Here is a 5,927-nt window from a genome sequence, read left to right on the forward strand (position 1 = left end):
ATTGTAGGAGAGTCCTTTCCTTTATGTATATACTCTTATCTTTTAGTTATATGGTTGTAGAGAAGAGAAGAAGATAGTAGAAAATTAAGCCATCCATCTTTCTCTTGTGTCTTGCTCTCTCTTATATGTGTGTGTTTTCTTGTAAGGAACTCAAGCTCTCCCTCTTCCCCACATTCTCTTTACGGTATCAGAGCTCCGGTTCCTGCGAGAGCTAAGGAGGCAAGAACAAGCAAGCAAGGAAGCAGTACATGGATAAGAGCATCATCATCTCTTCCCCTTCTTGTTTAGGTACAACAACTCGTCTCGGTACCTCTGGGAGTTACACATCTCCGATTGTGGAGCTATCTTCGCAGACTTGGAGGTACCTGTGTGGTACGCAATATTTTATACTCCAGTTTTATAGCCAAATTCATATTTTGGGTACATTTCAGTCTCTGTTTGGTCACTATAAGACATTTTTACAGTTTCGGGAAGTTATGGTAGAGAACTTTCTCTGGTTGAAATCTGGTTATTGTAGTGCAGTAGTGCATTTTTGGAGTGTAGACAGTGTTTGCACATATATTGTTAATATTGGGTGTATGTACATGTACTCTTTAGATTTGGTGACATATATGTTGTACTAAAGTATTGCTATAGGCACTCATAGAAGATACTACTGTGTTACATGTTGCATACATAAATGATCTATTTGTAGGTTTCTGGTTGTAGGCAAAAATGTCTAACGGACTCAATCGTCAGTGAGAAGCTAGACAAGAACAACTTCCATTCTTGGAAGTTCAGAATAACCGATTTCCTGATGGGTAAAGGATTTTGGCACTATGTTGAAGGAGACAATGAGGAGACTCTAGAGTTGTCCTCCGAAGAGAATGCCACTCCAGCGAATATAAAGGCATTTATAGACTAGAACTAGGGTGCAAGGAAAGTCATGTATTGGCTTTCAATCAATGTCATAGACATGATGATAGGACACATATAGGATGCCAACACTTCAGCGATTGCATGGCAGAATTTGGTGCCGATATTCTAGACCAACACAAAGGCAAGGAAATTGCAACTAAAACAAGAGCTGCATACTGTGGAAAAGAAAAGCATGTTTATCAATGAATATGTCTTAAAGATCAAGGGCATTGTTGAATCCCTTAGGTCTATCAAATGTATTAGTGGAAGATGATGATTTAGTGAGCGTATGTCTGAATGGGCTTGGCAAAGAGTAGTCGTGGTCAAGGCCAAGGTAATGGCTGACATTGAAACCAGAATTATGAACAACAACAGTCCAATGATTCGCAGCATGCAACAACAATCATACACAGGTGGAAGAGGCTAGTCTAGAGGCAAGAGGAGCCAAAGGGGCCAAGGTAATTGGCAAATAAATCAAAGTGCAAATAGCATAGAGTGCTATTATTGTGGCAGACTAGGGCACATGGTAAAGGACTGCTTTAAAAAGGAGAACAACACTAAAAGTGAAAAGTTGTAGCAAGGAAACTATGTATCATTAAGTAAACATGGTGGTGATAATAGAAGTGAGCAGATGTTTGTGGTGCAGCACATGTTGAGTTCCACAACAAGAGATGTGTCAGGATCTAAAGTTATATGGTATGTGGATTCTGGCACCTCTAGCCACATGACTAGTCATGGTAAGTGGTTTAGAGACATGTAGAAAATGGATAAACCAGGTTATGTAGAAACAGGTGATGATAGTGTGCATCCTATTGCTCTAATACTATCTACATTTTTGGACTATATATATATGCCTCTAACACTATATATACATTACATTTTTATTCATATTTCCCAATTGTCGCATCGTTCTCTCTCTTGCCGACATACCAGCTCCAATCTCTTCTCCCTTTCTTTTCTCCACCTCTGTCTCCTCTACTCTTTCCATCTCCCTTTCTCTTCTTATTCTCCCGTACTTTCTTACAATCTTCTCCTCCTTACTCACTCACTCTCTCTCTCTCTCTCTCTCTCTCTCTCCTCCTTCCTCTCTCTATTTACTCTCTCATCATGTCTACCTCTCTATCTTCTTGTACTCTCTTCCCTTCTCTCTCTATCTCTCTCCTTCTCTCTCTATCTTGACTATTTTTTTGCCCTAAAATCTCTAACTCTCACTCCCCCTCCATCTATCTCTCTCAACCTATATCTCCCCACATTTCTTCTTTCATCACTCCCTGTGCTACATCTCGAGAACCCCACTAGTTCAACACCAGGAATCATGGCCGCCTCAATCTCTTTCCCCACATCCGTCCTCACAATTCCTCTGGCCAACAGAAAAGCTATAGTGGATCTCCCCTTCTTAAAGCATCATACAAAACCAAAGGTGTTTTGATCCCTAGATAATGTTATTATCGTGGGTCTTCAAGAGGAGGAAGTTTGCATTACCATGGCGGAGGGAGTGCCAAACCAAGACAACACAAATTACATTTGGGATGCTTCCTTGACATGTGATGAGTACATAGTCAATGCCCATGATTAAACATAAGTAATGTCTTTGGATGAGTATGTAGATGTAGAAAGTCCAATCGCTAAAAGCAGGGGGGTTATCATGCGTCATTAATGTGGTGGACTTAGAGAGCCCTATCCTTACATGAGAGAGTAAGGAGAACCTATGGAAGGGGTGTGTCATTCGATAGGGCCATCAAGTAAAAATGTGTAAATAGAAAAAAATGGAAATGAATGCTATAAATCCCAAAAATGCCTAGAGGCTAAAGAGTGTGCCACTAGCGTGACACCATCTGGAGATGACACCTATCCAACACCTCCTCTTCAGGTCCAGATGGGAGGACCAACGCCAACGCGCTGAAGAAGATAATCCAAGGTAGGTCGCGGAAGAGGCTTAGTAAACAAATCAGCAACATTATCTTTGGTAGGACAATACTCAAGCTGAATGCAACCTTCAGAAATCAAATCACGAACAAAATGAAAATGAACATCAATGTGTTTGGATCATCCTCGAATAACTGGATTTTTGGCTAAAGCAATAGCACTCTGTGAATCTGAGTAGATGAGTGTCGAAGTAGATGAACATCCAAGGTGATTCAGAATTTGCTGAAGCCAAAGTGCTTCAGAAGTGGCATCAAGATATGACTTGTACTCTGCTTCTGTCGATGAAGAAGAAGTAATTCGCTGCTTTTGACATTTCCAAGAAACAAGTCCTTTACCAAGCATAAAACAATAGCCTGACATGGAACGCCTAGTATCAATACACCTTGCCCAATCAGAATCTGAGTAACCAATAAGTGTATCTCCACCTGCATAAGAAATGCCATACTCAAGAGTTCCATGAAGATATCGAAGAACCCTCAAAGCTGCCTGCCAATGAGATCGACGAGGCTGTGAAGAGAATTGGTTGAGAATACTCATAGCATAGGAGAGATCTGGCCGAGTGTTAACCAAATAAAGTAGAGAACCAATAAGTTGGCGATACTCTGTAGAATCAACCTCAGGGGAATCATCATCTTTGGATAATTTTGAATTAGGATCCATGGGACAAGTGAGTGATGCACAATCATGCATGCCATATTTCTCAAGCAACCTTAAAGTATACTTCTTTTAACAAAGAAGTATGCCAGAAGCAAATTGCCACACTTCTAAACCAAGAAAATAGTGGAGTAGTCCAAGATCAGTCATGGCAAATGATGTTGTGAGTTGAGTTTGAACCCATTTGAGAAGGTCCAAATTAGAGCCAGTGAGTGTCAAATCATAAACATAAAGCACAAGAATGCATATATCATCATCCACAATAAGCACATAAAGATTAGGATCTGCATGAGTCCTCTCAAAATGTAGAGAAAGGAGAAAACTGTCAATCTTCTGATACCAAGCTCGAGGAGCTTGCTTAAGACCATAAAGAGCTTTCTGTAATAAATACACATCATGTTCATGACCCTGTGCAATAAAACCTTCAGGTTGTGCGACATAAACTTCCTCCTCTAAATCTCCATTCAAGAAGGCAGATTTAACATCCATTTGATATATAGGCCCGGCATAGTGAGAACCAAGAGCAAAAACAACACAAATAGTAGAATATCTGGCAGTAGGAGCAAAAGTTTCATCAAAGTCTTCACCTTCTTTTTGAGCATAACCTTTAGCAACAAGTCGTGCCTTGTACTTATCAAGAGTACCATTAGAATGAAACTTGACTTTGAAAATCCACTTAACACCAATGACCTTTTTATGTGAAGGTCGTGGAACTAACTGCCATGTGTTATTAGATTCAATAGAAGAAATCTCTACTTGCATTGCTTCACACCAATGTGGTAAGGAAAGAGCTTCCTTAACCGTTTCAGGCTCAAACACATCACCAATATGAGACATCAAGGCAATATTTACTGAAGGGCGTGTACGCAAGACACGTGTAGTAGATTGTTGAGCATCTGAAAGTGATATACCTGAATCCTAAAGTAGAGAGCGAACCCATTTTGGAGGACCAGAAGTCCGTGTAGAATCCAATGAAGTAGTAGGTGTCGAAATGGATGAAGGGGATGAAGTAGGAACTGATGGTGTAGATGAGGATGAGACTGTAGGAAATGAGAGAGGCTCAAGCTCAAGAGATGAAAATGGATCTGAGAGAGATGTAGAAGGTGGTGACTCATCAAGACCAAAAACATGCTCATCAAAGATGGCATCACGTGAAAGAACAATATCCTCACGAGAGAAGGATCCCAAAAACGGAACCCTTTGGAGCGAGAAGCATATCCTGTGAATATTATAGGTTTGGACTTAGCATCAAGAGTCCTCCTCTTAGAAGAAGGCACATGCACATGAGCAACACAACCAAAGACATGAAAATGAGAAACAGTAGGCTTGTGGCCTGTGAAAGCCTCCTCTAGAGTCATGTCGTCCACTGCTTTCATAAGAGAGCGATTGAGAAGATAAACTGAAGTAGCTATAGCCTCACCCCCAAAGGAGGAAGGTAGCTTCACATGATGTAAGAGGGAGCGGGCCATTTCCTTCACCGTTTTATTCTTTCTTTCAACCACACCATTCTGCTGAGGAGTGTAGGGTATGGTGGTTTGTCGTTGTATGCCTTTTGAAGCTAGAAAATCCTCAAATGCTGTAAACTCACCTCCATTGTCAGTCCTGAGAAAAGATACCTTTTGACTTGCTTGATTCTCCATTTGGGCAAGCCAAACCTTGAAATGAGAAAGAGCATCAGACTTCTTAGGTAAGAAATAAACCCATGATTTGCGAGAGAAGTCATCCACAAGAAGCATATAATACTTGGATCCACCAAGCAATTGTACTTCCATATAGGTCCTGCAAGATCAGCATGAATAAGCTCAAGTATGCATGTGGCCCTATGAGTAGCCTCCTCTGGAAAAGAAGCCCGATGTTGCTTTCCTTGAGCACAAGAAGAACAAATGTGATGGTGAGGTTTCTGAAGCCTTGGTAGACCTGTAACCATGTCATGTGAGACAAGATGTTGCAAAGTAGCAAGAGGAACATGGCCAAAGCGGAAATGCCATAGATCACTATCTTCATTAGAAACAAGTGCTTTAGGAGAAGCAAATAATTGATGAAGATGAGACTCATGTGGTGGCAACTGTGCTGTAAAAGAGCTTATATGATAAAGCCCAGCATTTTGATAACCATATGTGCCACACAAGAAAGTGACTGTCTATCAATGATTTCAATCACTTCATCATCAAAGTAAACCCCAAGACCTTGGGTTTGATTTTTTTGCGAGCTTTATTTGGCAAGCTTTTTGGAGATAAGATAGTTTTATGTGAGCTTGTAAAGAAAAATGATACATTTTGGTGAACTTTTATATAGTGAGTATTTATGAAAGAGAAATAAATACATTCACATACATACATACATATATACATGTATATTCTCAAACACACCTACATACCTACATGCCTGCCTACCTACCTACCTTCCTACATATATACATACATATATACACACATTTGTACAATACATAC

This window comes from Cibotium barometz, chromosome 6 (genome assembly GCF_041138505.1).
Source record: "Cibotium barometz isolate CiBa-2024 chromosome 6, ASM4113850v1, whole genome shotgun sequence".
Classification (NCBI taxonomy): Eukaryota; Viridiplantae; Streptophyta; class Polypodiopsida; order Cyatheales; family Cibotiaceae; genus Cibotium; species Cibotium barometz.